At 32.7% G+C, this 24,015-nt stretch overlaps 1 protein-coding gene and 1 long non-coding RNA gene across 4 annotated transcripts in view; one reads left to right on the plus strand and one right to left on the minus strand.

The window, feature by feature from the left end:
• The window catches only part of LOC126884068 (glycerol-3-phosphate acyltransferase 4), a 240,957-nt gene that overhangs the window by 41,774 nt on the left and 175,168 nt on the right, over nt 1-24,015 (plus strand). The gene's annotated exons all lie outside the window — the stretch shown is intronic.
• Nucleotides 12,003-14,670, minus strand: LOC126884072 (uncharacterized). The gene is made up of 3 exons (XR_007697829.1): nt 14,165-14,670; nt 13,912-14,106; nt 12,003-12,124 (listed from the first exon to the last, which is right to left on the minus strand). It is a non-coding gene; the product is annotated as an uncharacterized LOC126884072 (long non-coding RNA).

Raw genomic sequence — 24,015 nt, forward strand, 5'->3', positions numbered from 1 at the left:
AGCCGATCTTTAGAGGCTGGTGACCAGAAGTTTGGACAGCAGTACGTCTAGCAATGAACGCCAAGAAGACAAATAACGAGAATCTCTTCATACACTGAACCAATTATGAATTCGAACAAGTACACCAATATGCATATTTATCTTGAAACAATGATTAATTCCACAGGTGATTACTTTCAGGAAATCAAAATCAGAATATAAAAGGCTAGAGCAAATTTTAACAAAATGAGAAAAGTGCTCTGCACAAGAGATTTAAAGTTGGAGCTAAGAGTTAGGTTGGCCAGGTGCTACATTTTCTCTACTCTGTTCTACGGAATGGAAGCTTCGAATGCGGCATCAATGAAAAAACTAGAATCATTCGAGCTGTGGGTGTACAGAACAATTCTAAAAATATCGTGGACAGAATACGTTACACACAAAGAGGTTCTGAAAAAGGTGCATAAAGAAATGGAAATCTTAAATATCATCAAAACAAGAAAATTAGAATATCTGGGATATATTACACGTGGAGAGAGTTACAGCTTGCTCCAATTGATTATGCAGGAAAAGATTTAAGAAACAAGAAGCATAGGGCAGACGCAGAATATCGTGGCTGAGCAACCTGAGAGAATGGTATTGATGTACTTCAAATGAACTTTTCAGAGCAGCCGTCTCTAAATTCCGAATAGCTATGATGATTGCCGATATCCGTCGTGGAGATGGTACTTGAAGAAGAAGAAGAATGTAATAATTGTTTTCATCTAATCCTTGCCCTTTTTGTTCTCGGAATGATAAGTTCACAATTTGACATGAGTGACGAAGCTTCAAATAGTTCTAATCGGAGTCATGCTAAGAGTTGGAATCATAGATCTAAAAGACCTAAAAGCAAATTTGATGAGTTTTTCGAAATAATTCATGCACCCCAAATTGCTTTGTGTAAATTGTGCCAACATAGAAAGGTTCAAACCCTACACGGTGTACGTTTAGACATTTATTAATTTGGTTGGTCTTTACTATGCCTATATTAATTCAGGTCAAAACGGCAAACAGGTGTATGTTCTCAAAAAACTTTTCATAGTGTGTAAAAAATTTTTTATTATCAGCTAAGTACTTTCAACACATAACGTGCCATCATCAGAGCTTCCTAAAAGGACATTTAAGATAAGATTTTTCATCTAGATGTGATTTATTCATTTTAATGGGTTGTTATACCCGATATCTGTGGCTTTTGCCCAGTATCCATGTTTTTTATTGTGTCGTTTAGCAATTGCTCTTCTATGAAGGTTTTATAACAGGACGTAAGTTTTTCACTCATTTTTTATATAAAAAAATCTTATCTTAAATGTCCTTTTAGGAAGCTCTGAAGATGGCACGTTATGTGTTGAAAGTACTTAGCTGATAATAAAAAATTTTTTACACACTATCAAAAGTTTTTTGAGAACATACACCTGTTTGCCGTTTTGACCTATTTAGAAGTGTGTACAAGTCTTGCAGTCTTTTCCAATCCAATATATTAATTCAAGCTTAAAATGTACCTACTTACCTACGCTGTTACGTAACTGCGAGACTTGCAATACTCTTTCTACAAGATCAAGACCAAGACCAGGTGTATTGGCGCAAGACCAAGACTGTCTAAGTCTCGTCTTGTTCTTTCATTATTTGTCAACACTACTTAAAATGTAAATTAAAAAAAGGTCTGTATTAATAAGATTATATATGGTGTATTAGTGGAGTCACTGAAGGCGGAAATGAGCTATTACCTCCGATTTCGTTGAACCTCCATCGATTTTCATGAAAATTGGTGAGCAGTTAGAGAATACCTTAAGGAACAAAGGTGACATGATGCCAACTTGCGCTTTTACCCTAGGGGTGGATGCCACCCCTTCTCTGGGGTGAAAATTATTTTATTAAAAATAATACCCTAAATCTATAGATGGACAAATTCTAAGTAAAATTTGTTATATAAAGTAATTAAAATAAATCAAAACTTTTTGAGTTATTAAACATCAAACATTTTAATTTTTCGTGAGAAAAATCCATGTTTTTATCCGATTTTTCATAAATAACTCAAAAACTGTAAGTTTTTAGAACAAAGTTGTTATTATCAAAATTGATTCTAATAAAAAATGAAATAAACTCGTTACTAAAAGAACATTTTAGTGTTAATTTAAAGTGAGTTATAGGTAATTGAATGTATATTTTTTCGGCGAGTACCCAAATCCAAATATTCAATCTTAAATAACGGAAAAATTATGCATTTTATAACATAAAGTATTAAACATTTGTCAAATTACTTAAAAACATCTATCAAATGAGTCGCCGAGCAAGTTAATAGCGTTAAAAGTTTATGCACCAAAACTTTTTCAAAATTTGTCTTTTAAAATTTTTTCCAAAAAATGGTGTTGTTTTTTTTAATAACTCCGTCAATTTTTAAGATATCAGATTCAGCTAAAAACCATTTCAAAGCTCATTTGAAGGGATAATAAACCAAGTCGAATTTATCCTTTTAAACCTCTTACTTTTTTAAAAATAGAAGGTTAAATAGTCCCGGTTACATGGTTGTCGCAGCCAAATTTAAGTTTTAAACGTTTCTATCTCGGTTATTTTTTACCCTACGAAAATAGTAAAAGCAATAAAATATTTGGTACAGAAAAAACTAAAATTTGGTTCGATATCAGTTTTTAGGTATATTGGGTATTTTTGGAGTTATTATCAAAAGAAAATGAAAATTATAATAATTTTAAAAATTATGATTTTTTTACATTATACCTTTTTTTCAAAAATATGCATTCTAAACCGGTCAAAATTATTGAAATCATTACTTACACTAATATAAAGATATTGTAGTAAGGATTACTATAAATTTTAATTTTTGTGGAGATGACGTATGTTTTATTTTTCACTTTTTCCTAAAAAATTCGAAAGGGCTCTCTTATTTTCATCATAACTTGCTTAATTTTGATGTTATTAACTTCTCCTGGAGCTCATTTGATAGGTATTCTAAAGTACTTTGATAAGTGTATTACACGTATATTTTATAAAATGCATCGTTTTGCCGTTATTTAAGCTTGAATACTTAGATTTGAGTACTCATCTAAAAAATATACATTCAATTACCCTTAACTCACTTTCAATTAACATCAGTTTAGTTTTTTAAGCAAGGAGTTTATTTCGTTTTTTATTAGCTTCAATTTTGGTAACTAGAACTTTTTTGTAAAACTTATAGTTTTTGAGTTATTTATGAAAAATCGTTTAAAAACATGGATTTTTCTCACGAAAAATTAAAATTTTTGATGTTTAATAACTCGAAAAGTTTTGATTTATTTTAATAACTTTATATAACAAATTTTGCTTAGAATTTGACCCTCTATAGATTTATTGTATTATTTTTAATAAAATAATTTTCACCCCCGAGAGGGGGTGGAATCGACCCCCTAGATAAAAGCGCAAGTTGGCATTATGTCACCTTTGTTCCTTGAGGTATTCTCTAACTACTCACCAATTTTCATAAAAATCAATGAAGGTTCAACGAAATCAGAGGCGAAAACCTTCAGTGACTGCACTATATGGTCAGGCGTTGATTTTAAGAAGTGTTGCTTGCTAAATGGGCGCAGTTCCCAAAGGGCATAAAAGAAGAAAAAAAAAAAAAATAAGATTATAGTAAGTTCGACCTCCAGCTTATTTAATAGACCTCAGGTTGAAAACATCTGTTCTCGGAATAAATGTGCTAAATTATAAAGGAAATTTTTTAAATTAAAAGCAAAAGCTTGTGATAATAAACACATAAATAAATAATGAGTCAAAGTTATTGTACTCTCATGCAAAAAACTTTACAATATTATTGTCCTCAGAATATATTTAAAACGATGATAAACAACATCACTTTAGCTGTAATTTATTTACATAAATAAACAAAGCCTGTATATTTACTTTTTAATGATTTTAATTAACGCATTTTTAATTTGTAGTCCTGTCGCCAGGGGATACAACGGCCTCCTTAATTCAGATGGACTTACCCAAGTTTTTTTATGTATTTTGACCCGTAGAACACGAATTTTTTTGGTAACAGTTGATCCGGATGTTTTTTCGTAGTATGCATAGTTTTCGAGATAAACTCGGTTGAACTAATTCCTAATATAACATCTTCTTCGATGTCTGCAACTATGACAGTATGGACGAACTTTTCTGCTCCAATCCCCAATTGTATCTGGATTTCTCCGTGGATGTTGGCATTTTCACCTGTGGCAGTCCGCAGTCGCAACCTCGTTGGTAAGAGTTTCTTACGACTGTTTATAACTGACGGTCGTATAATGGTCCTGGTCGCTCCGGTATCCACCAACAATGTATACTTTTTACCATTTATTTCTCCATCTACATATACACTATCCTCACGACAGTTCAAAGAAGCTATTAGTATTAGATGGTCTTTAGAGAAGTTCTGAGTCGACGCTGCCCCCCTAGGGTCTGTCCGTTCTCTTATTTCCTACTGGTGAGTTTCTTGATTTGCGTTCTTACTTAAACTCCGTGCGTGCCCATTTTCGCCACAACTGCAGCAATTCATGGTCTTCGTTTTCTTCGATGTAATGTCCTTCACCATATTTACCAGCTGGTCAAGTTTGTCTTCATCCTCTTCCTCTTTCACGGTCCTAACTTTACTGTACCCGCCAGAGGCGGGTAACCTAACTTTACTGTACTGGGTAGCTGATTCGTATTCGAGGGCGGCAGACAAGACATCGACCAGCGTCTTGTGACGAGCTAACCGCAGTGTTCTTTGCATTTCATGATCACGAAGGCCATCAATGAATGTTTGAACAGCTAACTTTTCCATCATGTCTTCGGGAGCTGTTGGATATGCATACCGTACTAACCTGGCAATATCGACCTCGTATTCTTGAAGAGCTTCATCTTTCTTTTGTCGTCGATTTTTAAGCCGCGCCTGATAGACATACTCCAAATGTTCCTGCCCATAGCGCATGTTTAGTCTCTTCATAAGTTGTTCATAATCATTAGTTTCCTCTACTGCTATGGTCTCAAGTACATCTAAAGCCTCTCCTCGAAGAGCAATAACCAGGTTTACAGCTTTGTCTTTTTCAGACCTCCGTTCGCTCTTGCACCTGCTTCGAACTGTTTCACATAACTGTTCCAGGAAGACTTTCCGTCGAAATTTGGCACCTTAACACGAGCAAGACTCACACTCCCTTCAACTATCGACTGTGGCTCCAATTTGTATTTGGTTTCATCATTTTTAATGTCTGTTAAGATGGGTTCCATACCTTTGTCTACTTTTTCCGTTTCCTGTATTTTCTTTTCTATTTCCTTGATCTTTTCTTCAAAAATAGATTTTATGGACGATATAGTTTGCCTGTCCTCAAACACGTAGTTTTCTGGATCATGACCCTCTTCCTGTAGTGCGTTCTTCAGACGAACCACTAGATCAGCCTTTTTCCCCGCTGCGTCGAGCTCACGATTTTCCAGTTCTGTTCTGAGCTCCGTAAGGCGCAGATCAGAAAGTTTCGGCTTACACTGTGAAGACATGGTCACACTCTTTATTTATTACGATTTATATTTTATTTATTTTTAAAGGTTCCACACTCTATTTAAACCGAAAATTTTTACGTTGATTTCATTTATTTCAAGTATCCTCACTTCTGCACCAATGTTATGTAATTGTCTTTTTTACGCGGTTGACTCTACTATTTTATTTATTTATATTTTTAGGCACTAATTTAAATAAAGGAAGACTTATATTATTTTATTTACATCGCTTATTTATTTAATAATTACAAATAACACCAACTAACACATCTAATTTATTTACAAACTCAAATTTATGATTTAATTAACTAAACATAATAATAACTAATAAATACATTTCAATACATCCGATTCGAATACATTAAATTACGCGACGCGCTTCGATGAAGGAATGACTGGCCTGTGCTCGAATCTCGGTTCTATATATACTTCGGCAGCGGTCGTCTCGAACGCCGTGGTTAGGAATGGTATTGTCTCGTAACGCCGGGAAGCTTCGGGAAAAAATAGGCCAATCTGTGAGCGGACTAAATAGTGTCACAGCACAATAATTAATCACACAAACGATTACTCCAAAGAAATCAAAGTTCGAATAAAGAACGCAACAAACTTCAATAAAATGAGAAAGGTACTTTGTGCAAGAGAACTGAAATAATTAGACTTGAGAGTTAGCCTGGTAATGGGTTATATTTTCTCGACTCTGCTTTACGGGATAGAAGCATGGTCAATTAACAGGTCGACTACTAGAAAGCTGGAAGCATTTGAACTGTGGGTGAAGGTATCCTGAAGATAGCATGGACCGAGCATGTAACAAACAACGAAGTCATGAGAAGAGTCAACAAAAGAATGGAAATATTGGAAACCATCAAGACACAAAAGCTGCAATACCTGGAACAGTATACAAAGAAATTTGTTTAAAAATATAAAAGGTAAAAATATTAATTTTTTAGAAAAAATAAGTACATTTGCGTGTACTTAGAAAGGTTTTAAAGTACATTAGGACAGTATTTAAAAATAAGTACTGTCCTACTTAAATAAGTACATATGGTCACCGTAAATAACTATTTTTTTTTCAAAATTTAAAAATTATACAAAAAACGAATAATTATATTTTGTCGACAAAATATTAAATAGGCATCACATCTTTATAATCTTTCTAAGTTTGATCAATGTCTCATGATTATTTTGGTTGTTATTGCGACTGTAAATTGTTAATTAACAATTGAATTGCTGCTAAAATATTCGTTTAATTTTCACCGGCATCTGGAATTACAATCTATACCAAGAAAGCTTTGATTTCACCAAGTTATTTAATTATTGATTAATAATTACTTACCTAAAACTTTATTTGAAAATTAGAGTTTTTGTTGGGAAAACCCGCATTTTCCGAGGAAAATTTTCGTCGAAGCAAATCGGGAAAAACATATCTCTATGCAGAATTAAATTGCGGTGAATTTTTATTTGGGTGTTTTTGTTGTAAAGTTAAAATCTTTGGAGTTATAGAGCAATAATTGAAAAAAATACGATGTCGCCGCCATTTTGTTTATAAAAAAAGTAGTACACTATCTGCGGACTTTGCATACCTATATTATTAATATATAGGATCTTATAATTTGATTCCAGCAATAAAATTGCTGGTAAATAACTTTTCTATGAATTTTGCTAATTATCCCAGAGTAGTAGAAATTGTCGTATGCGCGCCTACTCGTTCGATTTCAAATGAGAAATGCATTGAAAACATCATTCAATCACTATGTGTTTATAGCTTTGTTTAACAATAAAAAAATTAATTTTTAGCAATGAAAGTAATCAAAACAAACCGATAGAATTTGACTTGAACTTTCAAATGCTGTAAGCAGAATTGCTATTTTATTTTTCAATCAAAAGTTATTTGGGTTGAAAAATTGCAATTTTTCGATTTTTTGAAAGTTCAACCGCGTTTATGTCGAAAACTATGCATCCTACGAAAAAACTTGTAAAAATATTTTTTGCTTAGAATGACCCAAAAAATACAAAAAAATGTTTTGTTTTGCAAAAAATCGCTGTTATGTGATTTCTTAAGTTCTTTGTTTATAACAATCTTATCGACATCCGGATCTACTGTTACCCAAAAAATTGGTGTTCTACGGGTCAAAATACATAAAAAAACTTGGGTAAGTCCATCTGAATTAAGGAGACCGTTGTACCCCCACTGGCGACAGGACTATTGAGCATTGTTTAATAAAATCTAAATTGACAAAAATACGATGATATATATTTTTGATATTTTTGAATGTATAAAGCCGGATCCACATCAATAAAAATTTATGTTGTACGTTGTATTTGACACAAATTTGCTCGTGTGCGTTGAAATTTTTGTTGATGTGGACTGTGCGCCGCAAGAATTTATGCAAAAATATTTTCGTGACGAACAACACACGCTAGCGGTCGTGCTGTCGGCTTTCAGTCGACTTCAAAGAAATTTTCGCCGCACAGCGATGTTAGTGTGGACTTGATTATCCACTTGTCGGTAAGTGGATTCGGCGGTACAACACACAAAATACATATTTACGTCGTAAAAATACTTGACCAGATTTAAATTTGTGTCGCAAATATTTTTTCTGCATTTTAAAATACAACACACACACAAATTTTTATTGATGTGGATCCGCCTTAAGGTATAAGTATTATTTGACAGCCCCCGATTAAGAATCTTGAGGCTCCTAGGCAACCCAAGCTATGAGGCCCCTTAAGAAACCTCAGCCTTCTCCCCCCAAAACCTCGGATAGCCTCTTTATCTCCAAGCGGTCTTAGTGGACATTTTGTAGACCTAAACTTAAATTTTTGTTTCACTTTGTAAAACGTGTTACTTGAAGAAATAAAACAAAGAAATAGTCAAGAATCTGCCTATTTATAATATATGCTTAAATTAAAACAAAAAATATTCCAAGATATTTTAAATCAGCTACAACTACAACTGAATTTAGAGTCTAATAAATAAAATAAAATATAAAAAAATTAAGAAAGCTTTGTTTAAATTTTTATACTTAACATCTTATTTTAATTAGAAAATATAAACGCTAATAATGACATAAATGTTAGGATATGGTTAAATAAAATATTTAAATGGAGATTTATTTAAATACAGGGTGTTTCATTAATAATTGTCCATATAGTAACTGGAGAAACCTTAGCACAAAATACGAAGATTTAACCTAAAACTCTTAAATAAAATGTGGTTCCTTACTGAGTTACAGGGTGTTTTATCTAAAAATTTAAAAATTATTTTTGCTCAGCATTTTAAAACTATTCGACGTATCCTTTTTATACTTGGCAGGAAGTGCGACTACTAGACATCCTACTAAATTATGATAAGCAAACGTTTCTGGCTATTACCAGAGGCGTACTACGGGGGAAAGTGAATGGTTGACCGTTTCCAAATTCTACGCCAATGGCGGAATTGCTATTTTAGTTCAATTATTGGATTCTCCAGTACTTTCTATGAAAATAATATACTCTTCATTCGTAACGATAAAGTCATTAGTTTTCGAGATCTTTGAACTTAAAAATGAAACGACACAGTTATTTTGATTAATGTATTGTGTCGCTTCATATTTAATTTCAAATATCTCGAAAACTAATCATTTTATCGTTTCGAATGAAGAGTATATTATTTACATAAAAAGTACTGGAAAATCAAAAAATTACACTAAAATAGCAATTTCGTCAGTGGCGTAGAATTTGGGAAGGGTCAACCAGCCACTATTCCCTGTCGTACGCCTCTGGTAGTAGCTAGAAACGTTTATTTATCTTAATTTAGTAGGGTGTACAGTACCTACACCTTCTGCCAAGTATGATAGGATACGCCAAATAGTTTTAAAGTACTGGGTACAAATAATTTTTAAATTGTAATCATATGAATCATATTATCATAAATTAATCAAAATAACTGTGCCGTTTCATATTTAACTTCAAATATCTGGAAAACGAATGACTTTATCGTTACCAATGAAGAGTATATTATTTACTTGGAAAGTATTGGAAAATCTAAAAACGGCATTAAAATAGTAATTCCTCCAGTGGCGTCGAAATTGAGAAGGGTCAACCATTCACTATCCCCTGTCGTACGCCTCTGGTAGTAGCTAGAAACGTTTGTTTATCATAATTTAGTAGGGTGTATAGTAGTCGCACTTTCTGCCAAGTATGAAAAGAATACGTTGAATAGTTTTAAAATGCTGAGCAAAAATAGTTTTTAAATTTTTAGATAAAACACCCTGTAACTCAGTAAGGGACCACATTTTATTTAAGTGTTTTAGGTTAAATCTTCGTAGTTTGTGCTAAGGTTTCTCCAGTTACTATAACAAGAATCTACAGGTCGAGCAAGTCTCGTAAATTTCACGATTGCGAGCCACGCTTCACGCAACCGTGTTTGCGTACTTGTGTTTCGAGTTGCGTGGTCGTGCGGAGTTATATTTACCAATTCGCGCAATCGTACTTGAGACGCTGTGTCAGGTGAGGTGTTTGAAAATTTGTGAACTTGATTGCTTGATTCTGTGGTGTGAAGGTGGTTAAACTTTTGTTTTATTTTTTTTTGTTGTGTTTTTTGAAGATAACACAGAAAATACAAGAGGGCAGCATACTTTGAAAAACAACTGCTACAATTTGAAATCAACAATTTGTTAAGTTGTTGTCTTGCAGGTAAAAAAAGTGACTTTTTAAAAAAATTATATCTTGGAAACTAAAAATTATTTTTATTTATAATTGAAACATGTAAAAGTATAGTACTCTCAAAAAAATTTTAGCCAAAAATATTCATTTTTGTAGAGTTGACTGCAATTTTTCGACAACAGCCCTTTTTTGCCGTGAGCAGCGACATAAGTCCAGTCTCATCTGAAATCAAAGTTTCTTGTAGTTTATATCTCTGGCTAGTGAATGAACAAAGGATTTTTTATTAGATGAGGTCATTTTTGTTTTATAAAAAAAACTACTTTAAAAATGAGAAAAATTGGGGTCAAAAATGTGTTTAAACTTATGTAACATCTTCAAATTTCATTTTTTTTAATTCCTTCGTTCATATTCTAGCCAGAGGTATAAACTACAAGAAACTTTTTGATTTCAGATGAGACTGGTTTTAGTTATGCTGCCAACGCAAAAAAACTTAAACTCTACAAAAATGAATATTTTTGGCTGAAACTTTTTTTGAGACTACCTTAAGTACTATACTTTTACATGTTCCAATTAAAAATAAAAATAAATTTTAGTTTTCGAGATATAATTTTTTTTTAAAGTCACTTTTTTACCCACAAGACCTATGTAACCCCTTAAAAAAATGTTTGGAAGAATATGTTTGATGGCCAAGATGCATACATATATTTAGAAGGAAAGTTCCTGATTTCTGTAGTATAATACATAATACCGAAGAGGAAGTAGCCCTAAGCGCCGGACTCCACTTGCGATTTGTAGTTGTGAAGATTGAACACATTCTTTCAAATAGAAGTCAATCCATGATTATTTAGTCACAAATGGATTGACTTGTATTTGAAACAATGTGTTCAATCTTCCTGATTACAAATCGCAAGTGGAGTGCGGCGGTAATAACACCAAAATATTCCATAGAAGGTACACAGACATTGAAAAATTCCTGGAATATCCCCGAAAACATGTTCCCTGAACATCCCAGGAAAATCCTGTGTCAGCATTTTAAACATTACCTGAATGTCTTATTGGAACATTCCATGAATGTCCACGAATGTTCTCTGGACATTCAAAATATATTTTGTAGACATTCCCTGGATATACCAGAAATACAGTGATGAGCGCTCTAATAACCCGCAAAATAGCACAAAAGATATATTAAGTAGTGAGATAAAAAGACATGAAACTAGTCGAGCTGGGAAATTTAGCGATATTAACTTATACATTTAGATTGTATTGATTGTGTACCACCTTCAGACGTATCAGACGAGTTTGGAAACTACCACTGTCACAGTGACAGTTTTAGTTGACATACTCCTCCGATATGTGTAAAGGTGGGATCAATATAACGTAAATTTAAAGGTTAATTTCGCTAAATTTCCCAGCTCGACTAGTTTCATTTCTTTTTATCTCACAACTAAATATGTTGCCCATATTTTGCCGGTTATTAGGGCACTCATCACTGTACATCCTTGCTGATGTGACAATACCTCCTATCTGTTTTTTCATGAGTTTTGTATGAGAGATGGAAAAACATGTTTTAAGGTCACCTCCTGTGTTCATATGTCAGTTTTGACTTGTTTTGTAGTTCATAGATAGTTTAATTTACTACAAAACAAGTCAAAAAATATCATATGAAAACAGTAGGTGACCCTAAGACAAGTTTTTAGTCTCTCTTACAAAACTCATGAAAAAACAGATAGGATGTATTATTACATCACTGACGATATGTCGCCATACCAAATAATACATCCTTGATAAATATAAACATTTTTATTGAACAAAATCTTTTCATACATTTTTTTAATGCAATTTACTGATATTCCTAAATATTTCAAAAAAATGTGTCACATTTGCTTTGTAAACCTTTCTTTTGCCTTTCGTAGCCACATATTCCGTTTCCTTCCTGGTTTTTTGTAGACACTTCTCTCAGCTGATTCTAAAAAAAATAAAATAAATGGTAATTTTTCTATCCTTTACAATTAACAATCAGAAGAAATATTATTTACAGATAATGATATGCATAATAATAATACGTTTGTTCTAGCATCAGTTTGAAACCATCAGCGAATAGTGGACCAGCGCGAGTAAAGGGGATCGCACTGGTGACTGTATTATGTTCTTTTACTGACCAACTGTTTGCTGATGGTTTTTGACTAGTTTGACTGTTTGCTAGAACAAATCTAATAATAATGAATATTTTGTATTTTGACAATGACATCTGATGTGGAAGTAAAAACATTAATAAAATTATTTTTTCAAGTTAACTTTCACATGCGCGTCTTAAAATTGTACTTTTAATACTTATATCATAAATAACTATTAAAACTATCTTAAGAGGAAACAGTATCGATCAACAGGTAGCGAAAATGTGTTCCAAGATTGCGGCTGTAATTTTGAATATTTTTTCGAGATATTTGGCACACATATTCGTAATATAATAAAGAATGGCGGTACAGAGCCCAATTTAAAAAATATATTAATATGTGGAAATTACTCTGTAATTAAATACAATATAAAAAAAACGAGCTTGTACCCCCATTAAGAAGAACAAAAAAATACACTTTCTTCAAATACAACTTTTTTATCCGATTTTGTGTTATTTTGGAACTACTAAAATTTTTTATTTCATTAGTAGTTCCAAAATTACACAAAATCTAGGCATCGGATAAAAAAGTTTATTTGAAGAAAGTGTATTTTTTTGTTCTTCTTAATGGCGGTACAGGCTCGTTTTTTAAATATTGTATAATTACAGAGTAATTTCCACATATTAATATATTTTTCAAATTGGGCTCTGTACCACCATTCTTTATTATTTTACGAATACGTGTGCCAAATGCCTCGAAAAAATATTCAAAATTACAGTGACAATCTTGGAACACGTTTTGGCTACCTGTTTATCGCTACTGTATTACCTTAAAACATTGTAATTTGCTAAACCAGTATATTTTACTCTACTACTACTCTACTAGCTACCTCATTTTCCACTGTTTCTAAAGACTTGTTTACATGGGTAGAGTTTTGAGGAGAGTAGAGTAGCGGTAGTACTCTACCAAAAATGGCTTGATATCATTCACATGAGGAGAGTACAAGTATAGTACTGATGCTAGTATAGTGAAACCGATTTTTGTATTTTTAAACACTCTTGATTATAAGTGCACCTTAAATTCTTAATTTTTTGCTTAAGCTCGTTTACTCCAAAGCCCCCTTTGCCATTCTTTCGACGATTTCATCCTCCGCAGCTTGCTGCAAACTTTTATTTCTGTAGTATACACTACCTAAATTCCATAAACACTGGTATTCGCCGTATTATAGCTCTACAAGTTTTAAAGTTTCATCTTCGGTGAACTTCATTTTCACTATTTACACAAAACACAATTCCAGCCAGAATGACAGCGCCCCCATGTACTCTCCTACCTACTCTATTCTGCCATAATTGAGCGTGTTCCATGGGTAGAGTGTGCAGCCGAGTAGATATTTTGGCAGTAGTGGTGGTCATAGAGTAGTTACTTTGCCATAGGTTGCTAGTCACTCTACTTTAACTCCAACTATACACTCTACCAGCTATTCTACTGTGCTGAGCATTTTTACAGGTAGAGTTACTCTACTCTATCAAGTACTTGCATCATTACTCTACCCGTGTAAACAAGTCTTAAATCTACTGAATGAAAATCTACTTAATCTTAATCTACTCTTAATGAAAAATGTCTAAAATCATTTACCCACCTAGTATTATTGTAGAATTTAAGACAGTCCAGTGCCTTATAAATAATTTCAATATGAATATTTTTTCCTTTAATTCTCCTTTGATACCACTCCATTTTAGATTTTCTCGAACTTATTTCATTGTGTTAATAGCCCATATTTATTGAAGGAACCCAATCTGGAGATTGTTATTATCGATTAAGTCGGCTGGTTTTCCTATAAGATTAAAATGTTAACATCTTCAAAAATCGTTACTGTTGTAATTGTAACTTACCAGATATAAAATGATTACAGCAGACAGGACAGGAAAATTTTCATTTCGCTAGTAAAACCTGTACATTGTATTGCATTTAACCATTGTTGTCTCTCAGATACCTTATTTAGTTCAGTTTAAAAGTGAACTTTATCTTGACTTTATCACAATTACTTTGCATTTCACACTTCAAAACACAACACCAATGAAGCATATTATCTTTCTAAATTAATACTTCCAGAGAAAATGTTAAATTAATCTTTGTACAACACAAAATTACAAAGAAATACAACTAAAATTATCTAAAACTCATTAAGAACAGATAGAATAAGATTTATCTTTTACACCCAGTAGCCATATTGACATATTGATTTAATTTTGACAGCATGTTGGAACGGCCTATTTAAATTTGGTAAATATAACTCCGCACGACCACGCAACTCGAAACACAAGTACGCAAACACGGTTGCGTGAAGCGTGGCTCGCAATCGTGAAATTTACGAGACTTGCTCGACCTGTAGATTCTTGTGTTACTATATGGACAATTATTAATGAAACACCCTGTATAATGGTAAAATGGAGAGATCCGAATATAGAACTAACCAAATTCCTCACTCAGGTATGAAAAAATGCATCAATGAGTACATAAAAAACCTATGGTTATGAAGATCATGGCAATGATATTGCCAACTTATTTGCAGATCACTTTTCATCAGTTTATAGTGATATTACTTTAAATTGCAATGTTGACCATATTCAGTCTCAACTCAATATCTCATCATATCGTATCCAGATTTCCAAAATTTACGAAAAGCTTTCATCATTAAGTGTCAACAAGGGTCCTGGGCCTGATGGTATACCACCTAATTTTCTTAAGGAATTCAGTTTTGTACTATCGCGACCTTTGTTTCATATATTTAATAAATCTTTGGATGTAGGTCAGTTTCCGGACTTTTGGAAACTTTCTTATGTCACACCAATATATAAATCTGGTAATAAATCTAATATTAGTAATTACCGCCCTATATCTATTCTTAGTGTTATACCAAAGGTGTTTGAGAGTATTATAACTGATTTCCTCACCTTCGATAGCTCCGGGATCCTAAACTCTCAGCAATTTGGTTTTACTACAGGTAAGTCTGCTGAACTGAGTTTGTTGACCTATGTTGATTTTCTGTCTGAAGCCTTGGAGGAGGGACTTCAAGTTGATTCAATTTATACTGACTTTTCCAAGGCCTTTGACAGAGTAAATCATGAACTCCTGATTCAAAAGCTTAGCTCCTATGGCATAAGTGGACCTTTGTTGCAGTGGTTACAGAGTTATTTAACCGAAAGATTTCAACAAGTTCGAGTAAACCACTTTTACTCACAAACCTTTCCAGTTAAGTCAGGTGTACCACAGGGGTCCCATTTGGGTCCATTACTCTTTAATATATTTATTAATGATATTACCAACTGTTTTCACGATTGTAACGCCTTGCTATTTGCTGATGACTTGAAGTGCTTTAAAGTTATAAAAAATCATTATGATGCTGCCATATTGCAATCAGAACTGAATAACCTCTCTGCATGGTGTTCACTTAACGGTATGAACCTTAATTCAATCAAATGTCATGTAATTAACTTTAACCGTACTCACCACCCAATATTATCAAACTATTACATTGATGGCCAATTGCTCAACACTGTTAATAGAATCAAGGACTTGGGGATTACACTGGAAAACTCTCTTTGTTTCAATACTCACATCATCAATGTCATTCAAACATCTATGAAAATGCTGGGTTTTGTAAAAAGAACAACTCGTGATTTTACAAACATATCCAGTATTAGAGTTCTTTACTTCTCTTTGGTCAGGTCTCACCTTGAGTATTGTTCTTCAGTGTGGTCCCCACACTACTTGGTCTACATTAGGAAACTTGAACAAGTCCAAAATAGTTTCTTCCGTTACATTGCTTTTAAGCTTCATACCTATCAAGATTACGCTGTATGGCAGCATCAACTGCAGGTCCCTTCTCTTGCAAGCAGGAGAAAACAAAGGGACCTTTTGCTATTATTCAAGATCTTAAATGGTATATGCAGTTGTTCTCAACTACTTAATAAGATCGCACTGTTTGTACCACCTCGCACCACTAGACAAGTGCGAACATTTTATGTACCATTCCACAGGTTTAATTATTCACTTTTTTCATTCGTACCCAGAGTCTTGAATTTAGCAAACTCCCTTTGCAATTTACAACTGTTCGACAACTCCATCAGTCGTTTTAAAAGAAATTTAGATGGGATCAATATTTGAGTGAAGCGTCTGTAATTTGTTAACTTGGTTTTGTAATTTGTTAACTTGGTTTTATGATATTATTTCATAGTACATATTTACTTCTAATATTATATTTATATTTCTGTATGTCTGTTTTTTATATTATATTATGTTATTGTTTTTTTTCTGTACACTATGTATTTTTGTAGAATTGGGCTTGCCCGTAAAATAAATAAATAAATAAATAAGATGGCAACTCTTCAAGTAAACAACTCTGGCAAGTAAACCCAGATCTATCTGCGAAAACACCAAATTTAGTAAAGCGAAGGGACCAGGTTGCACGGGCGGATCCAGGACCGATTTTCGGGAGGGGCCACCAATTTATTTTGGAGAGGAGTACCAGGGTGTCTGGTGGTAATTTTTAAAAATTAGGGTTACAACGGCGAGTTTGAAGGCACTTTTCTCTCACTTTTGAGGGCAATAAAGACATTCAAAACTTAACGTTATTAAAGTATTATTAAAGTTAGTACCGATTCCTACACATTTCGTCGGATCCAAGTGCAGTTCTTTCAACAAGTTTAATACTATTTTTTCCAATGGTTCTCCTGTCAGGCCTTCTTTTTCCCTTCTTTCTTGATTTTCACTAATAATTTTCATGTTTTCATAAGCGTCAATGAACATAACAAAGTCTTCACGAATGTTGTTATTGTGTATGTATCTCAAATTTAGAGAAAGCTGTTCTATGTGGGATACGTCAGTCGTTTCGTCAAACATGACAGAGTGATAATTTGCACTTTTAACCTGATTCATTATTTGTTCAATTATTTCTTCACAACATGGTATCAATTGATTTTGAATGGTGCTACTAATGTATGTTGCTCAAGAAGATGCTGTGGATAGATTTTGTTTAAGAGTCTTATCTCCTGATGCGATTTTAAACCTTAACAATTCCTTTCATTGCTAGGTCCAGCATCTTCGTCCAGAAGCAGAAGGCCATTATCACGATGACCTCTTAGAGGAATATTTTATCGACCTAAGAACCCTATAGACCAGTGGCGGCTGGTGGGGTAAAATTTTGGGTAGGCCAAGCCAGCAAATTACATATAGCTATGTGTAATCAGTGGCGGATCCAGAGGGAGGGGTCACGGTGTCATGACCCCCCCCCCCAAATATTTGAAAACCCACTTATCCTATTGGTGGTAAGACTAAAAGTGACCTTGCATCAGAGAAAAGTAATCACCCTCAAGATCCATGACCCCCCAAAAAAATAGCCGCCAGTTCGATTTTAGTGAAATTTGGTGGACGGTTTAGGTATGTTATAAGCATTTTCTAAGCGAATTACGAAGGTTCTAAGTGCAACCAAAGTGACTGAAAAACATTGAATAAAAACAGGCTTATTTTGCCCCATTATTTTGTATTTCTGCTATTTTGCAGAAAGGGTAATAATTTAAGCCATTTTTAACCAGTCGTATATTATACAAAATTCAGTTATCTTTATTTTATTTCCCTACAACTTTGTTCCAAAATGAATCGTTTTAAAGTAACAAGGCGCAGAGAAAATAAAAAAAAATTGATGTTTTTCGAAATTTTTAAATATTTAAATTTTTTGTTAATGTTCCGGGTAATGTTTTTTATTTCTTAAGCATTCCCTATACCTAACTGCTTTATTTGTGAGTTATTGGTGATTCAAGCTAAACATTAATTGCAACAAAAAATACGTAAAATTTTATTAGGTTGGCCGTGAAAATACTCAATCCCAAATAATTTTTCAGAAATAAATACATATTAATCCAGACAGATCCTTAAAATGACCAACAATGGTTTAGCTATCAAAATACCTACGTAGTTAAGATTGTTGGTGCAATTAACAATTAAGCACAAATTAAAGCAGTTAGGTATAGGGAATGCTTAAAATATAAAAAAGTACCATAAAATATCATTTCATTACAATACTAAAATACAGGGTGTTCCATTTAAGAAAACTCAGAAAATACTCATTCCGAGTTTCGACCAACCCTGTATACTAAAATTAAAAATTTAGCTATACTAATGATTCGTAACAATAGTAGAGTATATTAAAAATCATTTGAACTACTACAATTTTGCTACGAAATTAATAAGAAAACGTAATTATCTCTTAAAATACCCTGTATAATATTACAAAACCTCATATTTTAAGAAAGAAGACATCGAAGAGAATCCAAAAATGTAAAAATATACAGGGTGTCCTATTTAAAAAAAAACGAAGTTATAAGCAACTTCCGGTATAACCGGAAGTTAATAGATCATCCTTCAAAACCCCTTTATTCCAATTTTTATGATTCTGTTGCTTTTCGTTCTCGAGATATTTCTAATAGGCCCTTTATTTGCCTCACCCTGTATACAACCTGTCCAAATATTATGCATGAACCTCACTAAAACAATCTATACAAAAATATTGCTGATTTTCACAATATGTATCGATTTTTTTGGTTTTGTTCATGGCATATTTTCGCCCGTGTTTCATATTTTTTTTGTAGCAGTTGCACATTTTCCTTCTGCTATGTTTATTTCCCTCTTTCTTCACTTTAATGCGTCTTTCTTAACTACGTGGTGTCATGTCGTGTTTCAGTGTTTATCACTGCAGTGGGACCAATGACGTGTAGAGGCAACGAAGTGCTTCAACGGACCACGTTGCGTTGGTCTTATCGGACCAACGCGGTTTTTTAGTTTTTTTCGTAAAAAAAATTCATTTTGACGAAATAATCAAACGACAACGCTTTATATACAAAATACTACAGTATAATAATAGCCTTGGCCCGTAGAGGCACACATACGAAAGTATGGCTGGCAGGGAATGTGTTCGTTCACGAGAAAATCAACTCTGAAATTGAGCATTTTTTCGTGGTGCAAAACTTTTGTGGAGATTGAGATGAGTGGTTAAGAACTGAGAAGCACGTGAAACAGACACAAATAACCCCGCTAATAGCTTGTTTAGTCTCTGATAATCACTTCGTTTAATAGAGGTCATCAAAACGTTCGTGCATAGATACTGAATTTATCAAGAAAACGTGTGATTTTGATAGCCTAATATTATATCTTTAATAAATATGGTTTACCTGCGTCAAATAACAATGGAAAAACTAAAACGATAACAATCCTAAAAAAATTGGTTAAGAAATTTGTTTTGAATCAACTTTCCAGAACACTACGATGCGATGTTTTGTTTTATAAAATTATGCATGGCGTCTCGACCTTTTTATTCAAATTTAGTTACATTGTACAAAGTGAAATGCATGATATTTATGTGGCGTGTTATTTTTTTATATAGATGTAGGGGAGTCAATATAGAACGAAAACTTGCATTGTTTCGAAAAAATTCAAACAAGCTTACATTTTTCTAAAACATTTTTTGTTAGTTTATATATAGTCCGTCCGCTATAACTTTTCCCATGCGGTACGATTAATTTTCAATCAAATTAAGTCAAAACATAAATTGAAACGAACGTCGATGTGTATATACATTTTGTATACTGTATACTATATAGGGTGAGGCAGATAAAGGGCCTGTTAGAAATATCTCCAGAACTAAAGGCACCTGAATTATGAAAATTGGAACAAGGGGGTTTTGAAGACTGATCTATTTAATGAAAATATTTTCATCTACTTGCTACTTCCGGTTATGCCGGAAGTTGCTTATAACTTCGTTTTTTTAAATGAGACACCCGGTATATTTTTACATTTTATGATTCTCCTCGATTTCTTCTTTCTTAAAATATAAGGTTTTGTAACATTATACAGGGTAGGTTAAAAGATAATTACGTTTTCTTATTAATTTCGTAGCAATATTCACACCCTGTAGGATTGTAGTAGTTTGACATAATAAACTCTATTTATGTTCAAATGATTTTTAATATAGTCTACTATTGTTAACAATTATTGGTATAGCTAAACTTTAATTTTAGTATACAGGGTGGGTCGAAACTCGGAATGAGTATTTTCTTAGTTTTCTTAAATGGAACACCCTATATTTTAGTATTGCAATGAAATGATATTATACGATACTTTTTTATTTCTTAAGCATTCCCTATACCCAACTGCTTTAATTTGTGTTTAATTGTTAATCGCACCAACAATCTTAACTTCGATGGTATTTTGATAGCTAAACCATTATTGGCAATTTTAAGTATCAGTCTAGATTAATATGTGTTTATTTCCAAAAAATTATTTGTGATTGAATATTTTCACGGCCAACCTAATACAATTTCACATTATTTTGTGTTGCAATTAATGTTTGGCTTGAATCACCAATAACTCACAAATTAAAGCAGTTAGGTATAGGGAATGCTTAAGAAATTAAAAAGTACCATAAAATAACATTTCATTACAATACTAAAATACAGGGTGTTCCATTTAAGAAAACTCAGAAAATACTCATTCCCAGTTTCGACCAACCCTGTATACTAAATTGAAAAATTTAACTATACCAATAATTCCTAACAATAGTAGACTATATTAAAAATCATTTGAACATAAATAGAGTTTATTATGTCAAACTACTGCAATGCTACAGGGTGTGAATGTTTCCACGAAATTAATAAGAAAACGTAATTATCTTTTAGCCTACCCTGTATAATATTACAAAACCTTATATTTAAAGAAAGAAGAAATCGAGGAAAATCCAAAAATGTAAAAAAATATAGGGTGTCCCATTTAAAAAAACGAAGTTACAATCAACTTCCGGTATAACCGGAAGTAGCAAAGAGACCAAAATATTTTCATTAAATAGTTCACACCTCAAAACCCCTGTATTCCAATTTTCATGATTTTCTTACCTTTAGTTCTCGAGATATTTCTAATAGGCCCTTTATCTGCCTCACCCTGTATACTACACACATCGGCGTACGTTTCAATTTATGTTTTAACTTAATTTGATTGAAAATGAATCGTACCGCATGGGAAAAGTTATAGCGGACGGACTATATTTATGTATATGTTAAAGTAAAAAGTTCTACTTACAGGTTTGGCCGCTAATTGTTTATTAATTGTTTGAACAATAACAATTATTGTTTTGTATAAATAATTTTAAATATATCGTTGAATTCATCATTTTACATTAATCAAAATGTCATAGATGGAAAGACGAAAAGACTCGGATAGCTCTCGACTTACGGCGGGTTCTCATTAGTCAACCTCATTGATCTATAGCACTGATTCTATGTAACTGAACACAGAATACAAGTTCACACTATTTCAAGGAGTTTGTGCTAATTTTAAAAATGACTGCAAATAAGAAAATTGTGCATGTTGGCGTTCGCATTGTGTGTGATATCTAAAAAACGTAATTAAAAATAGGAAAACAAGAAAATGTCTGTCTGTCTTTTGCAACGGAAACACCTCTTAAAAATGCATCAGCTTGGCCTAACCAAAAGAGGTTGGGTTTATACAGATCATCTGTTTTTGTAGCACTTTTATTTGCTTTTATTATTTTATTCAGTTCAATTTTGTCGGTTGTCCGGATACTTTTAATTTTATTTTTAATATCGTTTATAGTCAGGGTTTCTATTTCCATTCTGAATCGAATAGCTTCATAGCTTTTTTCCCGCTTTATTATATATCATTATATTGTTCACTCTTAATATTCCATATATGCACTCCTCTCTCTGGTATAATTCTAGAAACTTGCAGATATGGTTATCTCTCCATTTAAAATTTGACATTTTTCACGATATATCTATGGTTTTCACAAAGTATTTAACCTCATATGCTTACTATTTAACCCCACAAAATACAAGTCATCGCAACTGAACGCTAGTTCTCACTGTCAAGCACTGTTCTATCTGACAGAATCACTTCCGTTGATCCATCAAAAGTAGGAGGGCTTTTCACTTTTATTGATATACCATATGATAGAACAACATCGATGAATCGACGTTCATATAAATCTATTTTATTTCTATAGAATATAATCAAGGATATTGATCAATGAGGTTGACTAATGAGAACCCGCCTTTATATCAAAATTACGAATTGAAATATTCACATTGTTCAACCGAATTGAATAAAAAATAATTGAAGTGTGAATATGTATGCAATTCAATTTGATTGAACAATGTAATTCAATCATTCACATTGTTCAACCGAATTGAACCATGTATTTTGAAATTCAATGAAAGCGTTCAGCAAAATTGAACGTTGAAATGAGTTGAGACAATTTCTACTTTTGTTCAACTTCGTTGAACAATTGGGATGATTCATCCACATTGACGCGTCTATACAAGTTTTCTAGATTATGTTCGATTCAACCGTATATTTCATTTTGACTTGGGTGTGTGAGTTTCGTATTTTATTTAAAGAAATACGTAATAATTTCATTTAATAATGGTGCATAGATGGAAAGACGAAAAGACTCAGATATTTCTCGATTTATATAAAAATCACAAATTGAATCATCCACATTGTTTAACTCAATTGAATAAAAAATAATTGAAGCGTGTACAGGTAAACAGAGTTAACAAAAACCCTCAAGGTCACTTGCACCGCATAAACCAACGTCTGTCATCTCTTCTTATCACAGTTGCAAATCATCACGGTTGCAAATCATCACGGTTGCGAATCACAAATTGGTTTTACTGTATATGTATGTAATTCAATTTTATTGAACAATGTAATTGAATCATCCACATTGTTCAACTGCATTGAATAGTATTTCCGCCTTTAAAGGGGAAATATACCATTCAATTCGGTTGAACAATGTGGATGATTGAACCAAAATGAACCGTATTTTGCAATTCAATGAAATCGTTCAACAAAATTGAACATTGAAATGAGTTGAGACAATTTCCATTTTTGTTCAACTTCGTTGAACAACTGGGATGATTCATCCACATTGACATAACGTCTATACAAGTTTTGTAGATTGTGTTCGATTCAACTGTTTATTTCGTTTTGACTTGTGGTGTGTGAGTTTCGTATTTTATTTAAAGAAATACGCAATAATTTCGGTGCATAGAATGAAAGACGAAAAGACTCCGATATTTCTCGACTTATATGAAAATCACGAATTGAATCATCCACATTGTTCAACCGAATTGAATGAAATATAATTGAAGCGTGTATATGTTGTATACTATTCAATTTGATTGAATAATGAAATTGAATCATCCACATTGTTCAACCAAAATGAACAGCTTATTTCAGAATGGGACTCGAGTCATGTTAACTAACTTTCGAGAAATATGCAAAAAAAATGTTTGGACATGAAAATACTTAGTTTTATGTCATGATAATTTTTTCTTGAGTCAACTACATATTATGTAAAAGTAGATTAGAACTAATAATTTCCAATTTGGTAATATTGTTCATTTATAAAAAATTATTAATGTTTTTTTCTTCATCCACTCAGGTACCTTTCTGCAATAAAATTACAGACTCACTCCATTAAAAAATTTGTTTTCATGTTTCAATCACAGTTCATTATAAAACATTACAGCATATATTGCAAAAACACTAAACATTGCTACAAGTTACTATCAACTCTACTCTTTCTACCATAAACGATGTGTCTACCATCATAGTGAATGAATCCTCTCTTAACAAAAAATAATAAAAAACTGACTCAGGCCCCTTTCTGAAA

The sequence above is a fragment of the Diabrotica virgifera genome, chromosome 4, assembly GCF_917563875.1.
Source record: "Diabrotica virgifera virgifera chromosome 4, PGI_DIABVI_V3a".
In the NCBI taxonomy this organism is placed as follows: domain Eukaryota; kingdom Metazoa; phylum Arthropoda; class Insecta; order Coleoptera; family Chrysomelidae; genus Diabrotica; species Diabrotica virgifera.